The sequence below is a fragment of the Bidens hawaiensis genome, unplaced genomic scaffold (genome assembly GCF_021521415.1).
Source record: "Bidens hawaiensis isolate Kalapana, Puna unplaced genomic scaffold, B.hawaiensis_p1.1 tig00002866_1, whole genome shotgun sequence".
Lineage (NCBI taxonomy): Eukaryota > Viridiplantae > Streptophyta > Magnoliopsida > Asterales > Asteraceae > Bidens > Bidens hawaiensis.
In genome coordinates, this window is record NW_027491154.1 from 2,961,184 (window position 1) to 2,972,827 (window position 11,644).

Consider the following 11,644-nt stretch of genomic DNA (forward strand, 5'->3'; position numbering starts at 1 on the left):
AATGAATTAAGATGATTTAATTATACCATTCTTATATTAATAAACATAAGGTGAAAAAAGAATTACATTGTTGGTTGGTTTTGCATGGAAGGTGCTACGTGACAATTAATTACCACCACATCATTAGGCTATAATGTAAATTCAGTTTGTGGGTTGTATTACACATTTACACAGCAACGAAATACTCCCTCCGTCTCATTTTAAATGTCCATTTTTTCATTTTTGGTTGTCCCAATTTAAATGTCATTTCTATACATATAAATTCAATTTCCAATTATGCCTTTACTATTACATATACTAGATGTTTCATTTTACAAAAATGGATTTTAGCCATAATAACTTAAAGAACATTATTGTCATTTTACAACTCATAAAATAAAATGATCAAACATTTATTAATTTGTGTGTTTTGGGTCCCATGACATTTAAAATGGGACGGAGGGGGTAACAATTTGGACTTTGGTGGGCCATGACTACTCTCGAGAAAGCCTAACCCATAACAACTAAAAACATCTATATTGGGCTACATATTCCAAAGTTTGAGTTTCTATGTAACACCAAGCAAACTTGGGGAGACTTAAAGTTAATTATTGTGAAGCTTTGAAGTTTGTCACAGGTTTGTTTCTTCAAACTTGGAACAAACCTGCAGTGTGGGCCCCACATCTTTTATACACACACATATTATATGTACATCTATCTATTCTAATAAAAGACTACTTAATTTTGTCACTTGTCAATCTCATGGCTCTCATCATCTTTTTTTCAATATATGGTCCCTTATCTTTAAGTGATTTCAATATATGAATTCAAGTTTATTTTTATTAAAGGTAAATCCTAATCGACTTATTCATTAACATTAATGGTGAAAGAAGAAAATCAGGAAATTTCAACATTGAAGTTGCAGATCTGTTAGAATAAAATTTTCAAGTCACATGTAATTGCATATTAAATAAAATAAAGGCGCATCATTGTTTAAGAATTTGAATTTGTATGGTAATAAACAACAAATTGCTTTTAATCTGGATTCGAGCAATAGCATAATATTTTATATAAGATTGGTTACTGATTTTGATTTAAAAATTTCTCATATGCATTTGAACTCAGAAAAATGTGTATTTTCTTAATTTTCTCCAAACATTATATATAAATATTGTAAACATAGAGAATACCTATTACAAAAATCTTTTGTTTAGTTTTAATTATTTCATTGACTTTTGTGTGATATAAATGGGTTTAGAAATAAGAAAATCAATATTTAATTTTCAATATTTTTTTCCATAAAGCATACCAAAATGTTTCAAAACATATATTTTATGACTTGATTTATACTTTTTTATATATTTAAATATTTTTATATATTTAAATATATTTAATTTAATATGCCTTATAATACAAATTACTTAATTAAAAGCATTCAAATACAAAGTTTTAAACCAAAAAATGTGTTTCAGTCTCATCCACTATTTTTGCTTTCCAAAAATCAATTTTGTTATTGAAATCTAGATCTATAGAATATCATTTTCGTTAGGTTTTTACATAATTTCAATATTATATTAACTTATTAATTTTACTTTTATACAAACACAACGAATTGAGGTTTTGTTAGTGTTTATAGTTGGTTAGTACACAATTAAAGTGTTTATTATGGTTTATATTCAATACAAAAAAGCTATACGCAAAATTAAAAAAAATTACAGTCATAACATTTATTATTCAAATATGTTATACAAATTTATTAAGATTCACACATTAATTATAATGTAACTGAATAGAAATATTTATTATTTTTCTTAATATTTGTAACTTGATCATGTTCCTCATTATATTTCAAGGATATTCCGTTTTCATATTAATTTAAAAAAATAGTTAATTAGATTAAAAGTCATTTACAATGCTTTCATAAAATTAGAAATATATTCTTCTTCTTCTTCTTCTTCTTCTTCTTCTTATTATTATTATTATTATTATTATAACTAGGGTATATACCCGCGTGACACGCGAGTGGAATAAATTGTCACTAAACATAATCAACTTAAACATCAATTTAAACAAACATAATGTTTATTTAACTATTAAAACTTAATAGATTTACATTGTCACTAAACACATCACCATACCAACCAAAAACTAATAGATTTACATTGTCTTAATATTAAAACTTTCAAATTAGAGGAAGTTATTTTGAACATAACAAACATAATAAATTTAAACAACAAATTCAAGCAACACAATACTTCTTCAAACTTTCGGACCAAAACGTTAACCATTTACATTGTCTAGATCTTAAAAGTTAAAAGTTACAATAAGTTAATGTACATCGAACAACCAAAAAACATCAACAAAAGACATAAACATGTGCTTTCATATTAAACCACCATCAACTTCTTTAAACATTCTACCAAAACAAACTCATTTTGCTTCACCACCCGAAAATATAATAAAACATTAGCATCAATATTAAATATATTTAATAATGAGTAACATTTGAACATTAATAAAGTTATTTTTATTAAAACAAAATAACATACAACAACAAACAAAGTAAAACGACAACATAAAACATCTTTCTAACTTAAACCATTAAACCAAAAAGATATATCAATAAAAATCTTTTTTGGCCGTAATTTTATACATAACAAATTTGATACTCATTTAAAACAGACCATTTTGAAATATTTTCAAAATAGTTACAAAATATAAAAAAATTGGAATTAGTCAACTTCAAAAATTTATGAATTTTTTTGAGTTTTGACCAATCTTGCAACAAACTTTTAAATCAATGACATTAATATTTTGTTAAACTTGCAAAACATAAAAACGATTTACAAGACATTAGTATTTTGTTAAACTTGCAAAACATAAAACGATTTACAATAAATGAATTTTCAAATAACTTTGGAAAGATTAAAAAAATTTATGTTGACTTTGAAAATATTTAAAGGTGAAAAAATATGATACAAAAATATATATACCATATATACATGTATTTTAATAAAAAATATATTAAAAACGTGGAAATTAATTGTTATATTTAAATGAGAATATTATTAAAGACATTACTAACGAACATATATGAATATCCCGTACAAACAGAAAATGTAATAAGCACGTATTTAAGATATTGACATTTTATGTTGAGTATATATTAGAAAAATGAATTAAATTAGAATATATTAAATGGTCGGTCAACAATATTAAAGAAAGTTATTAACTTTAAAAATTTTAGAAAACACCGACCCACATTATAGTCAATTCTAAAAATAAATAAATAAATTATACTCAATTTGTTTATTTGAAATTCGAATTATTAATTTGAATACACATAAAAAGTAATAATTATAAATAATGACTTTAAACTTCATTATTATAAATCTGTTTACCAAAATTGTTAAACGAAATTTGTTATAGTCAAAGATCCTAAATACAAAAAATATTACAAAAATCATGGAATAATGTAATCTTGAAATTATTACTTTTTTAGCCGATCCACAATTAATATTATTTTATTACAGTCAAAGAAATATGCATTCAATTTTGTTAAAAACCCATTATCATTAATTATGATATTTATGTCTAATTATAAATTGGTCAAACATATAAGATAGGGAAATTGTGGAGATTGGAAACTAATAAACAATAAATATTGAAAATGAAAACAAAAATTTTCCATAACCAACTGTAATATATTTTTTTTAGAATTCAAATTCAAATAATATTTCAAATTTTTATAGTGCATTAATTGTTACAGTTGTAAGGCCCCGTTAACGGTAGCCCTACTTTCGTGTTGGATTTACTCATAAACGCAGTTCTAAATATCAGAGTTAATTAAAACATTCGCGGAATATAAAAGCTTTCATAAAACATTTCATAACAAAACACCTCTTGTCTTAAAACAACATCTTGTCTTTCAAAATAAACAAAACATTAAACTTAAACGTCTTGAGTCTTCCGATGCCAGCCCCTTATTCAGTGCCACGTGTCTCCTCAAGCGAGCTGCCTCATCCTACTCACCTGCGTGCATACTAAAAGTCAGTTACGCTGAGTGAGTTCTAGTTAATCACATAATCATACAATACCTTCTTACATTTCATACTTAACCTCTTAACTTTCTTACATACACACGTAAGTGCATATACTTTCATTCTTACCTTCATACTTCCTTTACATACATAATCATACGTTTTAAAGAGTCTTTCGCCCTATAACCTCACAGATATTATAAGGGTCTGGTCCCTAACATCACAGATATTATAAGGGTCTGGTCCCTAACATCACAGATATTATTAGGGTCTGGTCCCTAACATCACAGATATTATAAGGGTCTGGTCCCTAACATCACAGATATTATTAGGGTCTGGTCCCTTTGTTTCGTGTAATTGTACCGTACCTGTTCATACATACTTTCCTTGACAATACGTGCAATCTCCGAAGAGCGTTCACGTACCATCATCATAACATACATACATTATGCATACATCATATATTCATACATACATCCTATCTTTCATCATACTTATCAATCATATCTTAACTACCACCTGACGGTACTTGCAATATCCGAAGATCGTTCACGCACCGTCAAACAATCATCATACATAAATCATACAAGGCATACACTTACCACTTAAGATAAGTGTATTAACTATCACATCGAGTATGCACACAGCCCCGAAAACATAACAAGGAAGTGGGGCTAGAAACTCACCTCAATGTGGTTGCGTTCACCGTTTACGGTTATTCCCTTCTTGAGCTGTGCACGACTAACTGTATAGTAATTATACGTTTCAGTAAACTATCACTACACATATCGCCTTTCTAGTTTAATCATTACCCTCAACGAACGGGGGTCCGGGGGCAGCGCCCCTGGCAGCGGGGTTCTAGGGGCGGCAGCCCCTAGCGGGGTCCAAGGGGCAGAGCCCCTGGCTGGGGTTAAGCTGTCAGGTCAGCTTGGAAAAATTTTATTTTCATTAACTGTCTTATCACATTTTCCATTAGCATTTTGAATCATTGAATAATATGCTACTTAAAATTTCAAGGGTTTATTTGTAATTAAATCATTCTTTTCTAAGTCCAGGGACTATTCTGTCATTCTTTCAAAGTTCTGATTCGTTAAGATGCTCTTTAGCGAATTGGTGTTCATTCGTTACTTCTGTCCTTCATAACGAACTGGCTAATTTGTTACTTCATAACGAATTGGCCTTTTTAGCGAATTGGTCCATATTCGTTTGGTCTGCTTAACGAATTGGTCTTCTTGGCGAATTGGACCCTCATAGCGAACCAGTCCTCATAACGAATTAAACCTTATAACGAACTGGTCGACATAAGAATTGGACTTAACGAACTGAAGCTAGTTCGTCAGTCTTTCCTTAACGAATTAGTACACGAATCAAAGCTAGTTCGTTATATTCCCATAGACGAATCAGCTAGCGAATCGCTTCTAATTCGTCAATTACTCCCTAGCGAACTAGGGTTAGGTCAGGGGATGTCAGAACATTCCCTGATAGACGTGCACAAAAAAACCGGTTCCGGAACCTAACTGGTGGAACCGAACCGGAACCGGTTCCAGTTCCAACCCGGTTGGTACAATACCCGGTTTGGGTATTTTTGTACCCGAAAATCGTATCCGGTTCTCCTATTTGTATGTCAGTATCAGTTCCAACCCGGTTCCTACCCGGTTCTTAATTGGAACCGGTTCGGTTCGTACCTGGAAAAACTGGTTCCGACGGGTTTTTTTTGAAGGGTCAAACAAAAGTCAAACTAGCCGTTGGAACCGGTTCCAACGGTAATATAGCCGTTGGAACCGGTTTTTTAGACACCAATTAGCCGTTGGAACCGGTTCCAACGGTAATATAGCCGTTGGAACCGGTTTTTGAGACAATAGATCCGTTGGAACCGGTTCCAACAGTAATATAGTCGTTGGAACCGGTTTTTGATGCCCAAACCTATATATAACTTGTTTCCACCACTTGTTTCACCACCAAACTCAAAAACAAACTAAAATACTACTCCTTTAGCAAACCCGTTCCTTTACCCGACCATCCAACTAAATATTATTATGGCACCCATCAAAAAAACTAACAAGAAGGCTAAAACATAAACGATACTAAACATAACAACTAAAACATAAAAAACAAAGTCCGTCGTTTTAATCCGGGAATACTTATTTTTGGGTTGTAGAGCCGGACGACTCTCCCACTTCCGTTTTTTTAGCTTCCAACCTTCTTTTCTCTCGACAATACTTATTCGTATGTTTTCGTAATGTCGAGTTGGACCCTGCTTTAAGAAACTTCGAGCAATATTTGCAACGTGCCAACTCATGTGAGTCGGTCATGAGACACAAATCGTAATGAACCCAAACATCGGGGCATCTTGTTGTTTCGATCACCATAACAACGTCATCATTAGTTGCCATTTGTTGTCGGTTTAAGGTTAATTGTGGTTTGGAGTGTGTTTTATAGTTTTGGAATTGGTTTAACAAGTATACAAACAAACCTTGCTATTTATAGTAAGAAAATAACCTATTTGTAGTTAAAAAACCGGTTCCAACGGTTAAAAACGGCTATATAGCCGTTGGAACCGGTTCCTAACGGCTATAATATTTAAATTTCAAAAAAAACCGGTTCCACCGGTTTTTACGTAAAAAACGTTTCCGGTTCATACCCTACCCGGTTCTTAAAAGTTAGCATATCTGGGCATCGGTTCGGGTCGGGAACCGAACCGGTTCTTGATTGGAACCGGTTCCATTTTACAACCCGGTGTGAAAAAACCGGTTTCGAACCGGTTCGGGTTTTCCAGTTGAACCCGATTTGTGCACGTCTATTCCCTGACACCCGTAACCTCGTATTAACTTTTCCGGCGCCGCCTTTCCGGCGCCGCCATTGCCGGAAAGCCGCCGGAAAAACGCGAACTCACCGGAAAAACGAGTTTTAACTCGTTTTTCGCCCCGTTCGATCTAGATCTGAGCTAGGGTGATCCCTAAGCTCATCATAGGTTCGGTTTATACCCGATTCCACCCGGATCTCGTGATTTAAACGGTTAAACGGTGTCGGCTCGTCGTTTCGCAACTATATCTAACGGGTTAAGCTCATACAATATAATACTATCATTACCTCGGGTCGGTTCTCGGTTTCCTTCTTGATATCGGTTTAGAGAGAGAGAACTAGAGAGAGAATCTTAAGTGTGTGTTTTGGATGGTGTAAGGGATATGTGTAAATGAATTAAATGGAGGATTAAGGGTATATATATTTTTGATCATGGGCTTAAGCCCAAGGTCTTTCCTTCATTCCTCCATAACCCAAGTCCATAACCCATATCCATTTACCCAACACAAGTCCATCTCGTATTCTATTCAACTAAACCGATAACGACCCGCTATAAAATAAACGAACTTTATTTTATTAATATAACTGAAAGTAGGATGTTACAACAGTTTCCATAACCAAATGATGAGACCCATTAGCATTAATTGTGACATTTATGCCTCATATACATTAGTCAAACAAAAAAGATGAAAATGTGTAAATGTTAGAAAATATAATAAAATAATAATGTTTTAAGTCAAATACATTGAAATATAAAAATGGTAAGAAGTAAATGTTATTATTTCTGTCAAAATAAGATGTAACAACTAATTAGAAAATGTAATAAATTAATAATAACAAAATTACTAAAATTATAATTATTATTATAAATTATAGAGATTATCATTAATAAATAGATAAATATAAGATACAAAAATATATTTTTTTAATACATCGGTTGTTATTAAAATATATTAAATGGACAAAACCAACAACTATATATGATTGATTATATAAAAGTCAAATAAAAATGTTTGACCAACTTAAACGTTTGACCAACAATTAACTAAAAAAATCAACTTTAATTTAAATTTGGAAATTTAAACTTTTTAATCAAATTGTTTAACTTACCAACTTAAACGTTTGACCAGCAATTAAATAAAAAAATCAACTTTAATTTAAATTTGGAAATTTAAATTTTTTAAATCAAATCGTTTGGAAATTTAAACTTTTTAAATCAAATCGTTTAACTTACCAACTTAAACGTTTGACCAGAAATTAAATAAAAAAATCAACTTTAATTTAAATTTGAAAATTTAAACTTTTTAAATCAAATCGTTTGGAAATTTAAAATTTTTAAATCAGATCGTTTAACTTACCAACTTAAACATTTGACCAGCAATTAAATAAAAAAATCAACTTTAATTTAAATTTGGAAATTTAAACTTTTTAAATCAAATCGTTTGGAAATTTAAAATTTTTAAATCAAATCGTTTAACTTACCAACTTAAACGTTTGACCAGCAATTAAATAAAAAAATCAACTTTCCAGGTTAAACCTTTGACCAGAAATTAAATAAAAAAATCAACTTTAATTTAAATTTGGAAATTTAAACCTTTTAAATCAAATCATTTGGAAATTTAAACTTTTTAAATCAAATCGTTTAACTTACCAACTTAAACGTTTGACCAGCAATTAAATAAAAAAATCAACTTTAATTTAAGTTTGGAAATTTAAACTTTTTAAATCAAATCGTTTGAAAATTTAAAATTTTTAAATCAAATCGTTTAACTTACCAACTTAAACGTTTGACCAGCAATTAAATAAAAAAATCAACTTTAATTTAAATATGGAAATTTAAACTTTTTAAATCAAATCATTTTAGAAAATAATAAATTGTAATGATGGTAAGTTTAGACGTTTTGGAATATTGACTTACCATTTACAAATTTCAAATTTAACTTAAATTTGGAATTTAAAATTCGAAATTGTAATCGTTTTAGAAATAAAAAAAAGTAATCGTGGTAATGCTACATGTTATGGAATGTTAAACCACTGATTTACAATTTATTATTGGCCTTACCGGAAAAAGAATAATGATAATGTCCATGGATGAAACTTTTTATTTAGGACCTAGAAGAACAACATGTAAAAGAAAAATACAGGAAAAATATAAAACATCAAATAAATATAAAACAACCATTGTTATAGGTATAACACATGAACCGAAAAACTTACCGGAAAAACGTAAAAACGTGGAAATATTAGGTTAATCGCCGTTTTTGATTTAGAACCTAAACTGATTTAAAAAAAATCAGTTAACAATGAAAATAAAGATAAAAAGGTTAGATCTACAATAACCGGAAGTAAATATGATGTTGCCGGAAAAAGATATAACCTTGCCGGAAAATCATATAACATTGTTGGACATTAAATATAATATATAACCTTACCAGAAAACGATTAATCTCGATCTACATTACCGGAATATAGAAGATGGTGGATGGTGGAGTTAGAGAGAGAGAGAGAGAGAGAGATTAAATACAAACAAAAACGGAAAACAAAAATCTTACCGAAAAACCTTACCGGAAAACCGTAATAACTTTAAAATATCAATTCAATCTTGGATTTTGATATACAACCTAAAGAGATTATTACAAAATCATATAACAATTAAAATAAATATAAAACCATATCGGAAAACCTTACCGGAAAAAGATATTACCTTGCCGGAAAATCAAATAACATTGTTGGCCATTACCGGAAAATGATTAATCTCGATCTACATTACCGGAATATAGAAGATGGTGGAGTTAGTAATTAAGCCGAGAGAGAGAGAGAGAGAGAGATTAAAATGATTAAAATGATGGTGGAAAATTCTAAGGTTTAAATAGTGTGTGAGATGACACATGGCAGCATATTAGAGAGTCTTAGAATGGAAATGAGATGACATGGAGGCCTAGGTGGACACCCTAGTAGAAGGACATTTGACAAAATTGTATTGATTTAATAGATTAGTAAGATAAGGGAAAATTCTCAAAATAGCCCTTTTTTAGAGAGAGAAGTGAAAAATAGCCTTAAATTTCAACATATTCCCAAAATAGCCCGTCTAATTTGGACTGAGTAGACGAGATCTGAAAAAATCCTCCGGCCAATAAAATTTAGGCAAGTGTCAAAATCCGACGATATTTTTAAAAATATTGGCGGACTAGTCCATATTTCCTATTAGAAGTTTTTGAAATTAAACAGTCTTGCCAGACGGTCTTTTAATGTTTCCTAACAGGTCCCCACAACTTCCAAAAACATGGGAAAATATGCCTTCAAATTCAGTCTTTCAAGACGCATTTATGGTGAATTTGTACCAATAAGATCATAAATTTATAAATATTGAGGGATCCCTCCATATTTTTGAACTAAAATTTATATTCCAAAGTTGTCTTGCCAGACGGGTTATAAAAGTTTCTTATCTCGACCCTATATATTTTAAACTCATGAAAAAATGTGTCATTCAACTTTGTCTTTCAAGACACTTACTTGAAAAATTTGAACGAATGGGATCATATTTTTGAAAATATTGTGGTACCCGTCCATATTCTTCACAAATCTTTATATTAAAAATTTGTCTTGCCAGAGGGTTATATAAGCTTCTTATCTCGACCCTATATATTTTAAACTCATGGAAAAATGTGTCATTCAACTTTGTCTTTCAAGACACTTATTTGAAAAATTTGAACGAAGGGGATCATATTTTTGAAAATATTGTGGTACCCGGATACGAGTACGATGAGAACTTGTATGATAATCGGGAAATGTGTGTTACTTTAAACCGAGCTTCAAGTAAATCAATTAGCTTGGAATGGTTAATGTTTGAAGCAAGACTAACACATCCCCGTTTACAGTTTATTGGAACATAACCATACCTCCCGTTACCGGTTTGCCAGTTACCACCGTAACAAACAACATTATCAAAATCCATGGAAGATAAGGTTTAGAGTGGTATGAGAGGATGGTTTAGGGTGGTATGAAGTGGAAGATGATGAAGATAACTCATGTATATTCTTATGATGATCATGTCGGAAAAGACGGAATCTCATACTATATTGTCGGTATAGACGAAATATAAATAAATTTTGAAGGTATAGACTAAATTCAAACACATAAGAAATAAACTACAAACTCATCTTCTTGGTACAAATCACCCTAAATGCGTCTTGAAAGACTGAATTTGATGACACATTTTCTCATGTTTTTGGAAGTTGTGGGGACCCGTTAGGAAACATTAAAAGACCGTCTGGCAAGACTGTTTAATTTCAAGAACTTTTATTGGGAAATATGGACTGGTCCCCGATATTTTTAAAAATCTCGTTGGATTTTGACACACTTGTCTAAATTTTATTGGCCAGGGGATTTTTTCAGATCTCGTCTACTCAGTCTAAATTAGATGGGCTATTTTGGGAATATGTTGAAATTTAGGGCTATTTTTTAGTTTCTCTCCTAAAAAGGCTATTTTAAGAATTTTCCCTAATAATAATAATAATAATCCGTATAGGTTAGGGTTTAGTTTGTAGCATTTTTATTCAAATGATGTTTGATTATGTCAAATTAGGGTTAGCTTCTACTCATATACGGACTTTGATTTTATTGTTTAGGAACCAATTTTCATTGAAAGAGAGAACTAGGGCGGTTAACGAGCTGACCCGAGTTCAAGCTCGACTAGAGCTCGTTTTGAGTTTTGACTTACGAGAGCTTGAGCTCGAGCTAGGCTTGTTTTGAGCTTTTCTTCTAATGCTCGGCTCGTGAGTAGTTTTTTAAGCTTGGTTCGGCTCATTTAATGGTTATTGATT